The sequence below is a fragment of the Furipterus horrens genome, unplaced genomic scaffold (assembly GCF_987537825.1).
Source record: "Furipterus horrens unplaced genomic scaffold, mFurHor1.1.pri manual_scaffold_9, whole genome shotgun sequence".
NCBI classification, from domain to species: Eukaryota; Metazoa; Chordata; class Mammalia; order Chiroptera; family Furipteridae; genus Furipterus; species Furipterus horrens.
The window spans coordinates 20,389,668-20,413,307 of NW_028327179.1; the positions used below are offsets into that span (position 1 = coordinate 20,389,668).

A 23,640-nucleotide genomic window follows, 5' to 3' on the forward strand; every position below is an offset into this window, starting at 1 on the left:
TAACTTTAAAGGTAACCACCCCCCCCCCAATATATTCCAAGTCCAATGAACTTCTGTTGCATGCATTTATGAACTTTTCTACATTTTAAATGTTCATTGAATATAAGTAATGTAGGTTTTCAAAATTTCAGGTTGTCATCAAGGCTAACTGATTGGACCAACCAATTGTTAAAAAAAAATGTTTTTACATGTCAGCACTTGGCTGATTTTATTAACTTGTTAGTATTACGCTCCCAATTTCACGTGTTAAAATCTAACTGTACAAGCAACTTGAGGCCTAAAATTATGCCTTTATCCAATCCTAATTTATTGTTCTTCCCTCATAAATTTTGTTTGCAGCTTCATTCATCTGAAAAAGCAATAAATCAGGGTGAGGTGAATTTTACATAGTTTAGATTGAATCCCTTATTTTCACTTGAAATTAATCCAATCCATTTCTCTGGTGTCATTGTCATGTGTCTCAAAGCAAGAGATCACCCAAGTAAAAGATGTATATTTTTCTAAGATACAGGATATCAGTTACACATGCTCAGGTGTTAAATCATTTACCCAAATTTTGAGAGATTGTGTAATGTTTATAAAATATATAGAGCTCTGTAAATGAATAAATACTCCCCTGTTTCATTCTTGTCTTGGTTTGTCTTTCTAAGATAATTGGGAGCTTGATTCTAGTTATTTTTCTGAAAAAGCATTCTGGAAAAATAATATACTGAGGTTTATTGTCGCCACTGAAATCCTACTTTATAAATTGTGCCTTGTAAATATAGATGCTCATAAATATTTATAAAATGGATGATGGATTCAAACACACCCTTTCACATTTGAAACCCCAATCTAATTAATTATAATAATAATACCCAACATTTATTTTAGCACTAGAATACCTACCTATCAGAAATAGATATTTTCTAATGTCCTTTAAAATGAAACAATGTGATCAAGTGAAGAAAAAAGACACAGATTTTAATCTCTCTCTCTTTTTTTTCTGTACACACACACACCACCACCACCACCACAATTACTAGATAATTTAGCTTAAAAAAAAAAAAATATATATATATATATATATATATATATATATATACTCAAAACCGTTGTCTGTATATTCAAAAGAAATTGTTTTAAATTTATAATTGTGTAAATTTCTAGAGATTTCAAAAGTGTAATTTAAATGAATTTGTCAATAATCGATAGAGAACTGTGTCACTTTATCTCTGGCTTAAAGTTGATTTTATAGAGAACTAATTGTAAGTCATTTAATTTATGGTTTAAGATTGAGTTTTAAAAATGACTTTTAGCTTTGGAACTCTTATCTCAGTATTTAGATTCTTTGACAGAATGCTTTCAAGAAAAAAAAAAAATCTGAGCCTAAAGTCTACTGTTTTAACCCTATTTCAAACACTTTGCTTTCAGTATCGTTAAAGAAAACCTTCTAGGTTACTTTCTTTCTCTAAATTTTTGATTCTTTAACAGAATCTAGAATTCCTTGGCCAGCTTAGAATCATAAAAACATTGTTTTTTAATCTGCTTGGACATTTGCTCATTGGAGTTTGGGTTCATATTTGGTAATATCCACTAAAATTGCCCATTCCTCTTTTGCCATTGGGCATTTTTTCAATTTTAACAAAGCCAAGTCCATATTATAGGCCTGCTGGCCAACATTCCAGGTAAATGAATGGTTTTAAAGAAAAATGGTGCTATTTTTCAAAAGCCTGACATTTAAAAAATACAAGTCCAGAATTGAAACCTTCAATAATTTTTCCATGCCTATATGCTACAAGAAGCAAATGGTTACACAAATGAATACATCTGGGATTATTTTTAAGCTGTTACTCCCCACCAGGGAAAATATTGAGAAATAAGGCTCATTCTTTGTGCTAGAACTACAAAGAGGCCAGCCATCTTGATGCTTTTCCAGATCCTTTAATGATTTTCCTCATATTGTGTGGTGGCTTTACGGCCCTGTTTCTTAGGCCTTCCCATTCACTGTTGGTAACCATTTATGTTGGGTCTGTTCCAATTTCCAAATATGTTTTGTGGCATTTATAGCTTGCAGCTAATAAGGCCATTCAGTATTTTTTAATATTTTATATTATAAAATATATTTTGCCATGGAAGCAAGAGGAAATGATTCAAAATTTAAAAAACAGCCTTATTGAAGGATGGAGTAATCTTGCCTTTAAACTGGTAAGTGAGGGTGACTGTGGTTGAGAAGTGGCATCCTGCTCAGGAGTCCAGGAGGTGCAGAATTTGGCAGGCACATGTGTGTGTCTGTTATGTGTACAGATATGTATTATTGTATACATACATATATACAATACTGCAGTAAGCATATGTGTATGTACATGTATACACACAGACACACACAGACACAAACACATATAAAATAAATACAAAAAGAATGGTCATTCTTATATATTACTTTGCAACCTCAAAGTATACCCCAGAGTCTCCAACAAATGTGATACATCTATCATGGTATTATTTTCATTGTCAACTTGGGTTTTAGGGTTTGTTTTTTTTTTTTTTTGAGTTTTTAGAGTGTTGTCTTCCTATGACTTTATGTAAAACAAAAATTATTTAGAATCTGTAAGATGCATAAATGTATATGTTCAGGAAACTAAGATCTCCAGAGTTAACTTCAAATTAAACCATAAAAAATAAATATTATCATTAAGGAAGTCTTTTACTCAACATATACCTAAAAAGATCACTTAACCATGCTTTTATTGCCCCTTTTTAATTCAATCTAAATTAGAGATTTAAATGTATTCCCTAACTTCAAATACATTAGATTTAATTCATAAATTATTTTTATTTCTTATATTTAAAATGTACCTTAGCAAACTAAGAATATTCATGTTTATTATTTTCCTGAACTCACAAATTAAAAGTTACTAGTGATTTTAATTATCACCAAATTCTGAAATGAGATAAAATATCCTGACACATAATTAATTCTTTTTTAAAAATATCTTTCTGAATTTGTTTCAATGTCATAATATCTTATGGGAACAAAGTCTGTTGTAAGAGAATATAAACTCTCAGTATTTAAGAGTGTGTAGATAATGCATAAGTTGGAAGATGGATTGGGTCATCAATTTCTGCATTCAAAGTTCTGCCAAAAGGAAAAATTTCAGCTAAAACCCACAGAAGTAAGAATAAAAAAACCTAGTCATTGAGAATTATTGTTATGCTATTGAAATAATAAACAATACTAGTTATAGATATGGGTGTTTATAAAAGTGTTTATAGTGCATAAGTCTACAGAGAGATAAACTATTTTCTGTGAAAGTAATTTGGAGGTGTTCCTACCCATATACCAATAAGCAATATTTGAGCTCTTGGATATTTATATTTTAACAATAGTGGCATCAGGTTAATAGGTACTTATATACATTATATTAACTTTCATTTGCTCTTTTGCAAAGAGACATCTTTAATTTTACCAAATTATGCTTCATACTAAAGTTTATGTGGACATCTAAAAAACTTCAATAGTTTTTAATTAATAAAAACAATCTTATTTTTCTGATTTTAAGAATAATAAATTATCATTTGAAAGCATTTATCAATATTCAAGCAGAAACTTAGAGGATCCCCTTAATTTCAAACATAACAATAATTATATATATTTACATATAATCGGCAGCCGTCTGTCTCGAGAGACGATGGTGTAGCTTCTTAAGAGTCTATCTGCACCGCCGAGAATGGCTGTGCAGTCCGACTCGGGAGTGACACGGTATCTGTCTCCTCCCGTGTTGAATCGACATCTTGCGATGACGCTGGAGTGTCCTCTCCAGTGAAGCTGAAGCTACAGAGCCTGGGCAGGGTGATATGGAGGGTCTGCTGTTGCCCATGCAGCAGACCCCCCCTCTCTTCGCAGCTGAAGGATCCAAGGGAAAGACGGAGTCAATACAGCTTGGCTTCAGGTGCGCCGCAGGAGTTGCCGGTGTTGACTACAACGTCAAACCGCCTTAGGGACTCCGGCTCCGGATTTTCTGTCGGGGTTTACTCCCTTAGCCTTTCCCCTGAAGAGGTATGCCGCAAGGCAGCGGAGGTTTTTTGGAGTCAGAGTTTTCCTTCTCTGATGTGCCCTGACTGGAAGATCGAACCAGCGACACTTAGCTCGCAGGCCGACGCTCAATCCACTGAGCCAAACCAGCCAGGGCATAATATTAATTATGTCAAATATTAATTAACTATAAAAGTGTGGGTTTATTTCTGGGCTCTGTATTCTGTTCCATTGACCTATGCATCTGTTTTTATGCCAGTACCACACTGTTTTTATTACTGTGGCCTTTTAGTATAGTTTGATATTATGTAGCATGATTCCTCCGAATTTGTTCTTTTTTTCTCAGGATCACTGTTGCTGTTCAGGGCCTTTTGTGGTTCCATATAAATTTTTGAAATGCTTTTTCTAGTTCTGTGAAATACATCATCATTATTCAATTTATTGATGCTATCAAATGCTATCCAAAAACTATAATAGTGACACACACAAGCTAATTACTAAAATTCTGTGGCACACCAAAAATATATATATTTTGCTGATCTGACCCCCCAAAATAGGTTTAATTTTGATTCACTCACACCAGATAGCTATCATTTTGTTAGCTGTTGTTACTTTTTATTTGAGAATCTAAGAGAAAAGAGGTCAGTGCCCCCGACTAAATAGTCAGGTATTACACGTTTCAAAAATTCTTGCAGCACACCATATGGGACATAAGTCGAAAATCAATGGTATAGAGTATTGAAAAAATTTAGGAGATATTACCTCTGCTTGGAGAATTATTTTTAAAAGTGAAAATTTAGGTTGAATATTTAACATGAGTAGGAACTTTACATGGAACCCATATGGAAGCTTACATTGCAGAAGTCACAGAGGTACTGTTGAGGAATAAAAAAAATTGGGTGCTTGGACAATATAATGTGATGCTTGCATATTAAATTGGGGCATATTATGAAGGACATTTATGCCATGCCAGTGATAAGGCAATGTAATGTCATTTAAAACTTTTTCAACTATTGTCTAGCAAATCATTTAGATTAACAAAGGATGGCATAGAAAAATGAGTTTGCATGTAGAAAATTAGGACAGTGCTGTGTCAAAACACTGGGTGAGAGATAATGAGGGCATGTAGCCACAGTAGAGGGATAGAGATCAAATGGATTCAGAGGTATGTAGGAGGTGGGCTCTATCACACATGTTGAGTGAGTGATTAATGTGACTATTAAAGAGAAATGGTAGAGAAAACAAAGAAATTCTGTTTGAGTGACTAGATACCTGTTAGTGCAATCAGCAGAAAAGGGGGGTGCAGACATGGGGAACAGTCTTGGAAAAGAAGGTGAATGTATTTAATACATTTTTTTGTGTGAGTAGAGCCACACATCATGTTGGGTCGTGTGCATGTGACATGGCTCCACTCATGTAGCTCCTTACAAAGGAGCAAGAGAAACATTGGAAGCATTTTTGTAATTCAGTGTGGTAAGGGTTTGTAACAATAATTATTCAATCAAAAGTGTCCCCAAATGACATTTATGACCTCTGCTTTGTTAGGCTGGGGAAGAATTCTCAGAGACAGCTAGGCATCACAGGAACTGCACAGGAGAATGTATTCCCCAGTGGCCTTGGTGCATGGCAGTGAGGTGCATGCAAGGACCTAGCCTGATGTGACCAAAGCACTGCGTGTCCTTAGGAAACTGAGTGGTGGCGTGGCTAGTAAGTGGAAGAGCAAGGTGATCATGTGGAGTTGTGGGGTGCTCAGAAGACGCATAGATCTGGGCCAGAAAACAGGCATCAGAAGACGCATAGATCTGGGCCAGAAAACAGGCATATGATCTCTTGATTTCTTACTTTCCAATTTCAGGTTTTCAGACCTAAAAAATTAATATATTGCTCATTTTATAAAAGGCAGTGTCCTTTGCAGTTTCCTGGGCAGCCCTGTATATATATTGGTGAAATCTATAAATATTTACAAAACATGAGTAAATAAAGGGCATTTTGTTCAAAAACAACTTTAGGTGATGTTTTGCTGCCCACGAGTTTTACAGAAAATAAAAAGAACTTTATGGATTTCAGGATGACAGATAAGTGGTTGTGGACCTGAATACTCTCTTGGGTAGGACTAATACATGTTCGATAATGTTTGGACTAGTGGGAGTGGGTGAACTTGTCCGGGTAGAAAATGAATTATAGAAGTAAGAAGAGTTAGTGGACAAAAACTAAGAAAACTTATTTAAAGGAAACGTATTTGTTAAAGGATATCCAGAGTGAGAAGCCTGAATTATTAGAATGGGGCATCTAGGAAGACAATGTCAACCAGATCAAGTATGATGGACTGAGCCAGCCAACTAACAGGCTGTGAACAAGAAGCTAGAGGGCATTTGTAAATGCTATGAAAGGAAAACAGGATATTGTGCTAAAAAGTGCCCAGGATGCTGCTTTAGGGTGGGTGGTCAGGAAGGCCTCTGAGGGGCTGGCATTTAAGCTGAAGACGGAACCCTGTCAGGGAGTGGGCATGAGACAGGAGCATGGACTGGGCAGGCACTCCAAACACTTTTATTCCGTTAACTAGACCTGTGTGGCATTCTGTAGAAGCTATGGATTCCTTCTCAGAAAACATATGTGTAAATACCTAACAAAGTACACAGAAGTGTAAAGGAAATTAATTATATTTCAATAATATATCAAATAAGTAAAAAAATGTGCATGTATTTGTGATGTAGTAATATATGCACTTTTAATAAAATAATTAAAATCAAGAGCTGGCAGGGAGGCCTAATAACTCACAATATTAAAAATAATGTATAGAAACAATAGTTCAAGATAGGTATAATAAGTATATGCAACAGCAAGGATGGACCTGGAGAACATGATGCTAGGTGAAATAACCCAGTCAGAGAAAGACAAATACCATATGATCTCACTCATATGTGGAATCCAATGAACAAACTGAACTAACAAGCTAAATACGTAGAGACAGATTCATAGAGAGCAGGCTGACAGGTAAGGGGTGAGGGTAAGGGGCTCAGGGATTGAGCAAAAAGGAAAAAGGACCCACGGACATGGGCAAGTGTGGTGCTTGTAGGGGAAGATGGGGTTACCAGGGGCCTAAATTGTAATGAAAAACTACAATAAAATAATTAAAAAATAAAAAATAACTATAAAAATATCCATGACTTCCTTCAATGACAGAGTAACTGGTATTGCTGATACAACAGTGGAACATATTTGAAAAAAAAAACACTAAAGGAAGAGGTACAAATTTTTTCTTTTTAAGGGAGATCGGTTTCTTTCCATAGTGTTTGTCTTCACGTGTGATGGATATAATTATTGAAATATATCACATAATATTCTCCAAATGACAGCTAAAAACACAGAGTTGTTTGTCACAGGTTTCTAAGTAACCATGAGATAAAATGATGCAATCTTTATTTCAGATCCACGTCATAAAATAAATGAGGTTATCGTGGAGAGTATCCTAAAGAAGTGTTTTTTTTTCCCCCAGGTTACAAGTAAATATCACAATTTTATACACTGATTTGTGTTCCTCCTAGCAAAGTCTCCGCTTTTTTTTTTTTTTTAATTCAGGTATACAGTATTCCCTCAGTTATCGCGGATATTATGTTCTAGCCCTGCCCAGACCACCCCCCACCCCGTGATAGGTGAAAACCCGTGAAGTAGGAATCTTACATTTATTTTAGCATATATATATATATTTAAGGCTTTATAAACCCTTCCCACACACTTATAAACCGTTCCCAGTCCCTTATTAACCTTTTCCACACTTTTATAAACACTACTTATGTTCTTAAACATATTCTACACTCTTGAACCTATGTAATTTTAACAACATACATATACAGTACCACAAAATCCTGCGATATAGCGAAAAATCCGCGATAAATAATTAAATATAATATTTTTAAAAATCCCGCGATACAGTGAGGCCGCAATAAGTGAACCACAATATAGAGAGGGACTACTGTAATTGACATACAGCATTATATTAGGTTCAGGGATACATACGACATAATTATTCCGTATTTGTATGTATTGAATCAGCATGAAATGATTACAATAAGTCTAGTTAACATCCGTCACTATACATAAAGACTTTTTTCTTGTGATGCGAATTTTCAAGACTTACTCTTGCAACTTTCAAAGATGCAATAAACACCGTTAACTATAGTTGCCATGCTTTACATTACATCCCATGACTTATCTGTAGCTTTTGACCCACTTCACTTATTTTGCCAACCCCTACTCCCACCTCTGGCAATAACCAACCTGTTCTCTGCATCTATGGCAAAGTCCGCTTTGACAGATTTTAACAAGCACTATCTATCCAACTGTGAGGAGTTTTTATCTGATGACATTATGTCTTAATTGTATCAGCCTGAGCACATCCTTACCACTAGGGAAACTTAACAGGCCAGTCTGCACATCCCCCTTGGTATATATTCCCAGGAATGTATTCCAGGCTTTGAGGCTTTTGCTTTCTATTCTTAAATACACTGGCGCTCAAGGCTGCTTCAACAAGCGTCAACAAAGGTGCCTGTCTTCTTTGAAGTTATTTTCTGCGGAAATCACAGTCACTGACCAAATGATTTGGAAAGATTAAATTGTGCTTATTTTATGGCATTCTAAAACAGCAGGGTTAAATACTGGGCCAGCTGCCAGCCGCTCAGCACCCACACTTTCATGTTTGGCTGCCAGATACATCCACACGAATTATTCTGGAGCAGAAATGTGCAATGGCGCCATTCTGGAGAGCAGAAATACGTTTTTGAGTTTTAATGCTTTGGTAAATGAATAATTCAAATATTATCCATTTTTACATGCATAGAGAATACTTTTTTAGATTAGACTGGATTTTGGTTGCTGGAGGAAGTTTTTTCCTTTCCCTTGGAGGAAAGCCATCCTTTATACTAGTTAAATTTCCTTTTTCGCTGTTCCAGAGGAAAGTGGGATCTTTTTCTCTAATGCCATCAAAAATCAGATGGCGTACTTAGCTATTTTATTTCTAACAGAAGTGTCATATATGTAAACATGCGTACACATTTATATGGGCATATATACATATGTGTGTGTATATATGTGGAGCACCTTTATAAATATTAATGTAAAATATGAAGATTATAAAGGAATCAAATGACTATAATTGAGACACTTACCCAATTTATTCTATGTTAATTCACAGTGGAAATGTTTTCTTCTCTAAACTCCACCATAGTCACTGGGCTGAGTCATGTCTGTTATTGTATTTCAGACCCCTCGCTGTCAGGAGCAACCAGTTTCATAGGCTGTGTGGATCTCTGTGTGAGCCTGTGGAGAAGAACTGCAGCCTCCACTCAAAGCTCACGGTCTACAAACACACAGGTAAAACATCATTAGCAACAAGGATGATTTAAAAATGCAAGAAGAGCAACACAAAAAGCCTAAAATAAGTACATACTCAGGAAATAATGAATGGTTACAGGAAAGCAAATCTGGGAGTTTTCACACAAGGAAAACCACCATGACTACAAGAGGTTGAGGAACACTTTCACTGAGAGAAGACAGGCCTTGACCTGGGCTCAGAGAATATTGAGGGATTCCCCAGATGCAGGAGGCGGGCAATACTATATCCTAGAAAAGCACCTGCCGTAAAAACAAAGAGATGGGGATCTGTATGGTGCATAGAGGGTACCATAAGGGGTGAATATTTTTTCTTTTTTTTAAGAGACGTAAGTACAATAAGGTGAGCAAAAGCAAGTTGAGTCTATAGTTTATAGATTGGAAATGCCACAGTGAATAATGTGATTAATCCTATTGATAACAGGAAAAGAGGGGATACCATTGGGCAGGGCCACATCAGGATGAAATGAAGGGAAATCTGCATTCAGGCAGGCGATTCCTCAAGAGAAAGCTCTGGGTGAAGTGTTGTGAGGTGACCAGAGCAGCAGAGATGCCAACAGAAAGAAATTAGTGGTCAGGAGTATAATCAGCCAGACTCAGTAACTGAGTCTGTAGGGAGCAAACCATCCCCAGTTGGCTGGTGAAGGAACATGCCAGTGACAGGATGTAGCTTACACCCACAGCTGTTTCAGAAACATTGAGAGACAATAAATACAAGAGACACCACTTCTCAGGACTTACATTGCCAGTGCAACTGCCGGTGCAGACAACATTAGAGAGGAGAAATACCTGGGTTGGAGGGAGGTTGAATAGGAGAATCTAATGAATGACAAAGTCAATTTTAGTTTGAGTTCAAAGGAAATAAAACTGAAGTGCTGGAAAAAACATCATGTGCTTTACGACTTCCTATAATGGGTTGCATCAAAGGGACAAGACAAAATATTTTGCACATATTTGCTTCAGTTGGTATTAAAATTAAAGTTTGTCTATCAAACTTTTCATCATTTTCTCCCTATTTTTGTGGTAGTGTTTTGTTTCTATATTAAAGAATATTTTTTCTTCTTATAAAATTCCCTGTTTCTTCATTCCAGGCATGTAGCTGATCTTTGTTATTCATTTCCTTGGAGGTTTTTTACAGGGCAGAAAATATAATTCGGATGATGTAGTCTCTCCAAACATCAGTGAAGGAACAGAGCTGTGGCTCTGTGGGACCAGGGAGAGAAGTGTGCCTCTGAGAAACAGAAAAAACATGGCACAAGAGAGACAGAGATCAGTAAATCACACAGCTTCTGGAACTTTGTTGAGAAGTAGGCTCTCAGAATCTCAGCTTTTTCAAAGATGCCTAAGAGGGAGCATCAGGGCTCCTGAGAGCCACAAGACATCGGGTCTCCCAGCAGCAGCCAGTGTCAACTGTCATGTAACCAGAGAGATTTCCCATTTATCAACACTGGATCCTTTCCTTTGTACTATTTTGTGGAGAGGGAGTCCTAAAAAGCTGGGATTGAATCTTCCACCTTGCCTTGCAGAAGGGAAAATCAATTTTGAAATTAGTTTAATTAAATAAAAAATGGAAATGCAAGATTTGCTGTATTATAATTTTTTTGTAATTTATCATTGAAAATGGGTAAGTTGGAGAATTAAATATCTGAAGATGTAGGGTTTTTTTATTTCTCTTTCAGTTCTTTCTTCTTCTACCAAATTTCTCCACTTCCCCAAATTTCTTTCAGTCTTGAAATTCCTCTACAATACTCTGCTACATTAGGACTGAGTGGTAGCATAGCTCCACAGCATGTACTTATCAGTGGTACTGACATTAAAAAAATTTTTTTAATATTAATTAATTTATTTTTTAACAAGTTTGCTTAATTTAATTTAATTTTATTTTAGTTATCTGTTTTTAGAGAGCAGGGAAAGGAGAGAGGAAGAGAAACATCACTGTGGGGTTGCCTTTCATGTACCCCCAACTGGGGACCTGACATGCAACCTAGTCATGTGTCCTGACTAGGAATCGAACCAGCGGCACTTGGTTTGCAGGCTGACATTCAATCCACCGAGACACAGCAGCCAGGGCTGACATTTTTTGATGTGTCAATTCCTATCATCCTGTCATGCTATAAATGATGTAGTTGAGTTATGCAAAATGATTTCCAATTAGAAATTCTGGTGCAAGTTCTGAGTAGCGTATTTTGGAGAAGAATAGCGGAATATATCTGGTACTGGATCTGAAGTCACATGGGATGCCAGCAACAACAGTTCTCTTTCTGAGCAGAAAACACTTGGTGAAATAGCATCCTTAGGCCCAAGTACTTGAGATTCTGCTGTCCCAGATGAATCATGGTCATTTACATTTAAACACATTTTGACTGAAGATATGTTGCATTAGTTTATGCTAGGCTGTCTCAAATTGTTTTCAAAGCCAGCTGAAATAGAAGCTATAAATTCAATAATAGTAGCAAAGCAATGTAAGATTATTTTTCCTTATATAAAAATATTTTATTAATTTTTTTCTTCTTAAATTTAGCTTAGATACATAGAACAGACTAACAGCTGCTGGAAAGGAGTTGGGTGGAGTGAGAATTGGACAAAAGATGGTGAATGGATTAATCAAAGACCATTTACACACATCCCATGGGCAACAATATTGGGATTGCCAGGGGTGGGGAGAGGGTGGGGCTGGATGAGGGAGGGGAAGAACAGGAAAGTGGAAACAACTGTAACAGCTTAAACAATAATAATAATAATAAAATAATAAATTAGGAAGACCTCACGAATCAATGTCTTTGTTTTGTATATCACTCAGTGCCTCTTTCAATTATTTTACAGTATTACTACATGACTAGTAAAATGTAATTGCCTCATAATTAAAATCTTAACTTCAATGAGAAAATGTGAATGTGTCAGGTAGTGTGAAGCAATGTTGAAGTCTTGCCATAAAGAGTCCCAGTCAAGCCTGAAAAACTATTATTATTTTTTATTAATGTCTAAGTAATCTACATTTTTGATAACTTTAGTAAGCCTCATGACTGTCAACATTTGCTGTTTACTTTTAACTTTCCCCAAATTATTTCTGACATTTTGGTTTCCATTTAACAAGTAAGTAAGCTAAGCTCCTATTCTTGGGGATGTTATTTAATAGATACCACATGCACAAGGCCATAAGTAAATACCATTTACTGCAAAACAGGTTAATAACACAGTGCGCATATCACTGCTGTAGTCCTGCATGATGCAAATAAGAGCAAACTATTTTTGTGGCGATTATCTGAACTCACTAAAATACAACAGAGGCTGTCACACCTCAGATGGGAATGAACACAAAGTTAAATTTCTACTAATCTCCCCTTGAGAAAGGGAGCATTAGCAAATGTTCTGTGGCAGCTGCTCATTTTACAATACAGCCAAATACTATGAACAGGAGGGAATGCTTAGGAGACCAATTTGAATTAACACGTTTGGAAAGCTAGTGGAAGTATAAACACATATGATGTTACAAAAAAGGGAGAGAGAACCATACATAATTCTTACTTAAAGCCACAGTTTTCTTTGTATATTTTTTCCTAATAATTCAATTTCTCAAAAGTCTATCCAGGCCCATAATCTGGGTTTGATTCTCTACAATGGCAGTTTATTGATGCATCAATCAAAATCTTTTGAGATTTATGTGTTGCAGGTTAATAAGCAAAATATGATCACCTTTCCTGGAGAAGATGAAATAGACCTCCTAGAACTGATACAAGCTAGGAGCGATTCCCTCTTTGGACTGGTAGCTCAAAAGAAGGCAAAAAAGTGAGCTATCACATGTCCCAAGTTAGTAAGAAAGGATCCAGGATGTGAACTAGGAATGGAAGATCAGGGAAGGGAGATTGCAAGAGAGGAAAGGAAGGGACTGGATAGTAGCTATAGAAGTCACAGTTAGTAATCTGTGTAAAGAGGATATTAGGAAACTGCTTTTATCAGACCAAGAGTTACATAATGCTTACAGTAACATTAAAATTTGAAAACTTGTTATGTGATTGCAAGCCCCTAAAAAGGAATGTAGTATTTTTTGTTGTTGTTGTTGCTGTAGTCTTATCTCTCTACTATGAGATTTCAGAAATTTGTGGCGTTTATTCTCCAGGTAGCTTTACAATTTCCGTTTGACTTATGGGTGCATCATATATAACAGATATTAAGCATTGCTATATGACAGGTACTACATTAGGCACTGTGGATACCCAAGCAACTGCAGCCTTCAAAGATTTTACAATAGCTGGTTTAAATATGAAGAATGTCTTCACTTACTCTTCATTGGTATACAATTCTGTTCTTCTATGTTCTTTCGGTAAAATGATCTTGGTGATCATGGCAATTTTTTAAAAAAGGAGGGGATTGTTTTACATATTAGGAATTATACTACAAATAATATAATGATGGCTATCTTAGCGTGGGTTGCCCATATCAAAATACTGTACCATAAACTGGGTAGGTTACACAGCAGAAGTTTCTTTCTCATCATACTGGAGGCTTGAAGTCTGAGATGAGGGTGCCAGCAGGTGAGGTTCTGGTGAGAATTCTCCACCCATCCTGCAGATGCCCACCTTCAGCTGTGTCCTCACACGGTGGAGAGAAAGAGCAAGGTCTCTGATGTCTCTTCTTTTTTTTCCAATGAACTCTGAACTTTTTATTGGCTTCCTGCCCCGCAAAAAGATTCCCCACTTCTGCTGCCTTTAACGCCTCAAAACTTTGGTGTCGTTGACCTCAGACACCACTTCGCCGTCCACAATTCTGCGGGTGGTGGTCTTTTGGATGGTTTGTAAGGAGTGGCTGTTGTCCCGGACGTCAACAAGATTGAAGTCCTCCCCTTCTTCCAGTAGTCGGCGGTAGGTGGCAATCTCAGCCTCCAGCTTGACCTTGATGTTCAGCAGGGCCTCATACTCCTGAGCCAGGCGCTGCCCCTCTGCCCGGGTCTGGGCCAGCTCTGACTCCAGGTGCAGCAGGATCCCATTGAGCTGCTCCATCTGCATGACATAGCGCGTCTCCACCTCCCTCAGGCTGTGCTCCAAACTGGCCTTCAGATTTCTCATTGAGTCCAGGTCAGTCTCCAAGGACTGGACTGACTGTACGTCTCAGCTCCCTGAGTGTCATCTCAGCAGCTCCTATCCCAGCGGTCTGCGAGGTGACCACTGGGGAGCTCTCCTTAATCTGATGGGAGCACTACTTGTCTAGCTTCTCTTGGTTCTTCCGAGCCATCTCGTCATACTGGGCCCAGATGTCTGCCATGATTTTGCTGAGGTCCTGAGATTTGGGGGCATCCAACTCCACAGTCAGCCCGGGGCTGGCAATCTGGTTTTATAGATCATTTATTTCTTCCTCGTGGTTCTTCTTCATGAAGAGCAGCTCCTCCTCGAGAGTCTCGATCTCAGTCTCCAGCTGCAGCCGAGTGATGTTGGTGTCATCAACGACCTTTCGGAGCCCATTGATGTCATTCTCCACAGACTGGTGCATGGCCAGCTCCTTCTCATACTTGACTCTGAAGTCATCAGCAGCAAGACGGGCACTGTCAATCTGCAGAACGATGCGGGCATTGTCCACAGAATTTGCAAAGATCTGAGCCCTCAGGTCCTCGATGATCTTGAAATAACGTGCACAGTCTCTGACCTGGGGTCCCTTCCTCTCTAGGTGTTCCCGGATTTTGCTCTCCAGTCTCCGATTCTCAGCCTTCAGACTTCTCACCCTCTCCAGGTAGGAGGCCAGGCAGTCATTCAGGCATTGCATAGTCTCCTTCTCGCTCTGGATGCCCCCTATGCCTGCCAGACCCCCTGCAATCCCTGCAGCCAGGCCTCCGGGTCCCCAGTTGCCCCGCACGCTGGTGGAGTGGGACACCGAGATCCGGGAGTCCGAGCCCCCGGTGCCTGCAGAGACGCTGGCCGGCCGGGCCCGGTGGCTGGGAGACTGCACGGAGCCCAGGCTCCGGTAGTTTGTGGAGAAGCTGGAGCGTGTGCTGAAGCTCATGTTGCTCAGGCAGAAAGGCGAGAAGTCGAGACTCAGGTTGAAGCTGCATGAGTGCCAGGTCCGCGACTCAAGTTTTATCTGATGTCTCTTCTTATTAGGGCACCAATCCCATCATGGGGCCCCAGCCTCATGACTTCCTCTAAACCTAATTAATTTTAGGGCTTCAATATATTATTTTGGGAGGACACAAGATAGTCCATACCAGTGATTCGCATGCTGCGTTTGAAAAATGTAGTGTTTGCCATATTTGTTTCAGAATTTTTAAAAAATTAGTTTATAACTGAAGGTCCCTTTAAAGCTCTCTCCAATCATACTACTTTGTCTATACAAAAATAATTCTATCCTTGCATTGTTTATCCTTTTTGTCCAGATTTTAATTCTTTACTATTTATTTATATCTGTAAATAATATTTACCATTGTTATGTGTGCTTTAACGTTTGGTAAAATGCCATCATAAGTTAATAACTCATTTTAAAATTTATTTTAACTTAATATTTTGAGGATTTCCTGATCAATATGTATGTGTATTTATAAGTATATATATATAATAGAATACAGAATCTTGAATATCAGTGCCAACATACGGTGCTATTTCTCCTATATCCAGGATTCTAGGGATCCAGGAATCTAGGGGTAGAAAATGAAGTAACACTGCTTTCTATTACCACTACTGATTCACTAGCAAAATTTTCCTTTCCTGTCATTACCATCTTATGTTTGTTGGTCTGGAGGTCTTAATTTCAAGGGGAGGAGACACAGTATGATTTAATTAAACATGAAGACTATCATCTGGCCATTTGGTCTCCTTAGGCCTCTGAATCAACAGGCAAAGAAGAGAGTTACTATATTGGCTGGGGCAATTGATTCTGATTACCAAGGAGAAATTGTACTGCTGCTATAAAATGTAGGGAGAGTATGTCTGGAATACAAAATCTCTGTTAGGGCATCTCTTAGTACTACCATGCCCTGTGATTCAAGTCAATGGAAAAGTACAACAACTCAATTCAGGCAAGACTACTAATGATCTGAAACCTTCAGGAATGGAGGTTTGGGTCATCCCACCAGGTAAAGCATCATGACAAACAAGTGCTTCCCGAGGGCTAAGAGAATTGGGAATGTATAGGGGAAACAGGTAGTTATAGATAACAGCTATAGACAGGTGACCTGTTGCAGAAACTAAAACTGTAATTGTTATGTTTCTTCCTTATTATGAATTTACATTTGTGTGTATGTTTGTGTGTATACATGTTTTTCTTTTTTCTCTTATCATATAACACAAGATGTATTGATTTTGCCTCATAGTATTGAAGTTACAGAATATGAAGGGAAGACTGATTATCACCAAAGGACTTTGCATCATCTTCTGGTAAAATGGTTAAATGGATTTGGGGTTGCACACAAGATGGTTGTATCATATTAAGCAGAAGTATGACTTTGTTAACATCTTTAGAGATTAAATATGGTTTAAGGAGATGTGTATGGGTGCTGAATTGATAAATGGTGGACTGTGATAGTTAAGTTAATGTGTCATCTTGGCTAAGATTTGATGTCCAGTTCTTTATTCAACATTGGTCAAGATGTGGTGGAGCTATTTTAAAAATGCAATTAACTTTTAAAACATTACACTTTGAATAAAGCTGATTATCTTCGTAACATAGGAGGGCCATTTCCAATCATTTGCAAGACTTAAGAGTAAAGACTGAAGTTTTCTCCCCCCCAAAACTACTCTGTTTCAAGATTGCAGGATAGAAACCCTGCCTGAAGATTTCAGACTCAAGAATACCACATCAATTCTAACCTGAAATTCCAGTCTGCTGACCTACCCTACAGATTTCAGACTTGTCAGCCCCCACAACTTCATAAGCCACTTTCTTAAAATAAATCTCTACCTACCTACCTACCTACCTAACTACGTATCGATCTTATTAATTCTATTTCTCTGGAGAATCCTAATGCAATCTTGTAGTCTGCAACCCTGATGTACTCACTTTTTCTAATAATTTATATGTATATTATTTTGGATTATCTGATTATGAAGAGTAAAAATTTTATTTCTTTCTCTGTACTTTATTTCCTTTCTTATTATAATGGCTAGGGAATCCAATAAAATGTTAAAAAGCAGTGTTGATAACAGGGCATTAGTGATGAAAATTTTTATATTTTATAATTTTATATTCTGCTGTGGATATTTTTGTAGATAGGCTTTAGTATGGAAGAAAACTTTTTAAAATTTAATTTCATAAAGTTTTTATAAGTGATGGAATTGAAATTTGGCTGATTATTTTTCTGAGCGTACAAAGGTAATCCATAGGATTTTCCTTGTTCTATTAATGCAATTAAATGTATTGATTGCTTTTCAAATGTTGAACCAACCTAGCATTACTGGAGTAATTAATTCTTGATTCAAATATTTTATTATTTTTATATTTTGCTAAATTTGATTTGAGCATCTTTTCCTTAAAAAATTTGCATTGTGGCTTATATTACTTTTAATTCTTGCTTTTATAGCTCAGTGTGTAATCATAATTTGTAAAAAAAGTCCATATTTATTTTCTATTTTTTGAATTTTCATAAATTTTTGTCTCATAAAGACAAAGCTATAGAGTTAAGGATTTAGAATAGTTATATCCTTCTGGTCAATTGGAACTTTTATTACCATGCAAATATCCTTTTTACCTCTACTTATGCTTTCTGCCTTATAATAAACTTTGGTATTAATTTCAGTACAGTTGATTTTTTTGGTTATTTTCTGCTTTTCATGTTTTTCTATTTTTCATCTTTGGTTACTTTCCTAACTTCATTTTTAAGTGGTTCTTTTATAACAATCAGAAAATTGTTGCTCTTGTTGATCAAGTTAGTATGAAAATCTTTGACTCCAATAGGGAATTTAATGTATTTAACATATTTGTGTTTAAATCTACATTTTACTATTCGTTTATGTTATTTTCCACACTGTATTTATACATATTTGCTGAATTTTCTACCTTCTTTGGACTTGAATAAAAAAAAAATTATTCTTTGAATTTTAGAAATTACTTAATCCCAATTCATTAGCCTGAAAATTATAACTCATTGCATTGAAGTCAGAGCTTACCCTATGCATATGTAACTTTTTACCACCTTTTAAGACTTGAACATCTAGTTTGACTTGAAACTCTGCAGTATTATCAGACAGAAGCAAATGACAAATGCCTGTAAATACAGAGCCCTGAGTCATGAGGGTACAATTAAAATAACCACAATAAGAATGACATTTTCCAGAGACTATGTTTTATCTTAAAAATTCATATGATTTTCTTCTCACAGTATAACTGTTCGCTCTGATATTGAAAAACTATGTTATATAACTGTTAAGAAAAAATAAATAAAAATAAACAACTGCTCTGAGTTAATGCAATGTTTTGTCATTGGCTTGATCAATACCTCAATAGTGAGATAAATGCAGAGAGTTGATTCCACTTTTTGAGATCAATTGCATGGTTCTACTTTTCTGTCTCATATCACAGCACTTAAAAGAGATTCACGGAAGTAGATGTTTACAAATGTGTATTTTTTATTCACTGTTTTTTAAGCTGTCGGAGTTATCACGGAACACCACCAGAAATATGCTGGCTTTGGCAGAGATAAAAGTATAATATTAGAGTTGGGAAGGCTTATGTCTCAGTCACTTCCTATTGAAGTAGCCAAGCACTTCGCTTGGCACAGCCTGGGCACTGGTGAAGTGAATATTGCTGTTGTGGCAGTTTTTGTTATGATTACCTTTAGTTTTGAACTGTTCATATCTTAATGACATCTAATATCTTAGACCCAGGAGGAATGGGATACAACTTTTGAAGCTAATAACTAACCCAAGATAAGTTGCCTGTATTTTTAAAGCCATTTGCTCTTCCAAAAACACAGTAAAGAAAATGAAAAGTCAATCAAAGCCTAATAGAAGCTATTTACAACACATATATCAGACAAAGGATTTGAATCAAGTCAATTACCAGGATAAGAAATAGACAAGCCAAAGAATAAACAAAAGAAATTAATAGACACCTCACAAAATATTTTAAATGGTGCATAAACATACAAAAACATGCTCAATATTTAGAAAAATTAAACCCACAATGAGATACTACTACATAGTTATTAGAATAGCTAAAATTAAAAAAAAAACTGGCTATACCAAGTGTTTGTGAAAATATGGAGCAATTGGAATTCTCATACAATGGAATGGAAAATTGCACAATTACTCGGGAAACTGGTTTGGCAATTTCTTAAAAAGTTAAAAATATACTTTCCTATGACACAATCCTTCCATTCCTAAGTTTATGCCCAAGAGAAATTAAAGCATATTATGTCCATACATATACTGGTACCTAATTGTTCAAAGTACCTTTATTTGTAATATTAAACACTGAACTCAAATGTTCCTAAATGGATGAAATAATAAACAACTTCTGTGTACCATATAATGTAATACTATTCAGTAATAAAAAAAAGAATTAGCTATTGAGATTCAATTAAGAAAGAATTGAGTAGTCCTGGCTGGGTGGCTCATTTGGTTGGAGCATTATCCTGCACACCAAAACACTGTAAGTTTAATTCTCAATCAGCACACATACCTACGTGCTCAGTTCCATCCTGGTCAGGGTGTGTATGAGAGGTAACCGATCGATGTTTCACTCTTACCTTGACCTCTCTCTTTCTCTAAATAAACAGTTGAGTAATCTAGCATTCAAGGGTGGCTTCATGGTTAAAACAGTAGCTATAAATAGAAATACAATTCATTATAAAAACACTGACAACTAAGATTAAAAGAGACAAATATGGCTACCACTTATGGTACTCAAAAGAAAAATTGATTTTTCTGGTAACTAGTTATTCAAATTAGTGAATCCTAAAGTTGTTTATTATAAACTTACCTAAGCAAAATAAAACTTAGATTCATAAACCATACTGTATGTATCCTTCAAATTTCAGTGATTTCTTTTTTTTATGTCAAACAAGTAATTAATGACCTGCCTGGCTTTGTTATTTGTAGGACTACACAAATGTATGTGCTACAGCATTTTTTGATGATAACCTTCTCATGTACGATATTATTTTGTGTGATTTTTAAAGTATGTTATGTTTCTATTTTTTTAAAAAACAGACACTAATTATAACAATGCAGTTTTAAGCAAAACTGATATGAGCGGAGTTGTATATTGACTTCCCTCAAATTGTTGTCTTTCTAACAGTTGCCCTTTGCTTTCATGCAGGATCCTCTGCCTCAGGCTTCCATCCAATGAAGCCTCTCAGCCCACTGAGTCTTGCTCTATTCTCCTCTGCTCATCCAGCACCTACTCTTCAGAATTTCTGGAGCAAGAAGATAAGCTATTTCCAAATTCAGAACTCCACCTTTGAGGTAACTGTTGATACTCATTAGTGCTCTTACTAAATGCTTTCAGATTTCCACGCCCTCAGGCACATATTGGATGCACCTGCTGGCCCATCTGTGGTTGTGGGGGTCATGGAACTGATGCTGGTCAGTAAGCTGCGAGAGGTTATATGCGTCTCTCTGGAGATCTGAGTACCTAACTGTGACTGCAAAACTTTTTAGGAATCTTCTTTCCTTTTGGAATAATGATGAGAAAAGTCCCCGAATGACTGTGATGAACAGAAGCCTTCTGCTCCAGTTATGGACAGGTCACATAAGCAAACAAACAAAAAAACAAAAATAAAAAAACATAAAACTTTTATTATTTTTAAGTCACTGTTACTTGGCGGTTGTTTGCTACCACACTATGAGCTTACCTATCTTGAGTGATATACAAGAGGGGATCCCCCTAAAATGAAATTTATTTATAAAAATTTGTGTATTTTTTTCTTACATGTATACTTTGGTCAAGTTCAAAGTACTCTCCATTTGATGCATACACTTAAGACTTTTTTCCCACTGCTCAAAAGTTTTGAACTCATTGATTTTGATACTGTTCAGTGCTTCTGCTGTTTCTTTTTGTTTGTTTGTTTGTTTCACCTCTTCCACACCAGCAAAACGTTTCCCTTTGCGGATAGTTTTTTTTTCATCCAGGGAAACAAAAATGTCTCTCAGGGTGAGATTGGGTAAATAGGGAGGTGGGGCTTGAGGGGAGGGATCCTGCCATTTTGGGTCAAAAACTGCTGAACACTCAGCTCGGTATGGGCAGGTGCATTATCAAGAAATGGGCAAACACGTTGAAAGTCTTCAAAAAAATTCACTGAACTGAACTTAGTCTCTCCCAACAGTACCAGTTGGTACACTGATACAGATGGGTTCCAAGAACACTAATCTAGTGGAGGAAGCCTAAACTACAAGGGGCCCACCCTCCAAAGGATAATTCTGTTTTGGGGAGGAGATGCCCCTCGTAGTATCATATATTATGGAGTCACAATGATACTGCTTTAATCTTTGGTTTGGAATTTATAGGAGTGACTCTAATGGTTGAATTTCCGCCATGGTAAAGGGATCCAGAGATCCAATGCTGGGGAATAACTGGGGCAAATAGAAGTATTACCTGCACCTGAGAGCGTGTTGTATAAGCAACTACGTGTTCAGCCTACCTGCAGGGTTGGTTACTGATGATGTTTTAAATGATGGATAGTTTTGTGTTTTTGTTTTTTGACTGAGAAAGAAAATACAGGATGTCAATTGAAGATTCTGATTCTCAGACATTACCTTAAAACAAAGAAAGCTGGTGGAATCCTAGACTGCAGAATCCACTATTTACACACAACACTGGAGGTGGAGTTTTCCTTCATTCTCTTTGACAAATGCAAAATGAAGAAGTCAGAGGAAGCTACTCTGAAATTATGAAAGGGCTTACAAATAAAACCCAAGCACTTACATTGATATTATTACCCAAGTCTCCCTGAAAAAACTTTCTGAAGCTTAACTAGGAAAAATGCATTGTAAGAGCGATGACAGCGGCTCACAAATAATTCTGTAAAATATGAATAATAGTATTGGAACCAGAATAAAGATTTTAGATTTTGTTGTGAGGGAGGGAACACACACAAACACAATGACGGGTCTTCAGTTATAGACAAATCAGATCGAACTTAATACAAAAGCCAGTTACCTGCCAGAAGCTCAAATACTTTATGAATAACTTTTCAAAGACACTGTCAAGTCTTTCCCTAAATGAAGCGAGATGCCAAATCAGCAAAGAATTAAAAATATATTTATTAAAAAAAAAAAAACCCAAAAACTCCAGCAGAAGGGCATCTGATGTTTTACAGACATTCCAACACCTTCAGGAAATTTGAACTCACACCAAAGGGTCTGACAGTCATTTGAGTCTCCATCTGTACTGGAACACATGTGCACACACAATGCACACTGAATCACTCCAGTGGAAAAAAGGAAAACAAACCCTGGTCTTAAATTATAGAAGTCTTCCACCATTCTTCTGAACCACAAAGTCTTTGGCAGCTCAAAACAGAGTGACTTAGGGTGATCTGGTCATAAAGCTTCCTTTGGGGCTAGAAGCCACAATGCTGAGATACAGGCAACTGCTGTTCCAGGGACACAGTGACTATAAACTAAATAGCCCAGATGAAATCTAAGACTGAGGCACAATTTTGGAAGCAAACTGAGAAGCAGGCATTACTTGTTCTGATTTGTCTCGGGTAGCTGCTTCTCTGTTTCTTAAGTTTAATTATGTGCTGCATGTTGTCAGCTCATTGCCAGAACTTGGATGTACTAAAATTAATTATCCTGTTTTTTTCTATCTTTTTTTAAAAAAGATTTTATTTGTTTATTTTTAGAGAGAGGGAGAGTAAGAAAGAAAGGGAGAGAAACATCAATGTGTGGTTGCCTCTTGTGGGCCCCCAACCGGTGATCTGGCCCATGACCCAGGCATGTGCCCTGACTGGGAATCGAACCAGCAATGCTTTGGTTCACAGGCCAGCCCTCAATCCACTGAGCCACACCAGCCAGGGCTAATTTTCCTATTTCTGTCTTGTAACCAAAAATATTCCTGCCATTTTCAAATCCTTGACCTATACAAAACAATTTTCTAATATATATTTTGGCAGTAAAATAAGTGGGAATTTTAGATTAATTGGGGGAAATTTCCTATTAGATGGTTTGGGGCCAGTGAATCTTAAAGACATTAAATTAATTGCTACCAGTCATTATAATTTTATTGTCCTGGGTATGTGGTACCTAATATGCACCATCTCATTTAATCTTTGTAGTAAACTTACTATTATCACTCCCATTCTATAAATAAGAAAA

At 36.8% G+C, this 23,640-nt stretch overlaps 1 pseudogene; it reads right to left on the reverse strand.

Moving 5' to 3' along the window:
- Window positions 1-14,109: 14,109 nt before the first annotated feature.
- LOC150001390 (keratin, type I cytoskeletal 18 pseudogene) lies at window positions 14,110-15,394 on the reverse strand (annotated as a pseudogene).
- Between the last annotated feature and the right edge of the window lie 8,246 nt (window positions 15,395-23,640).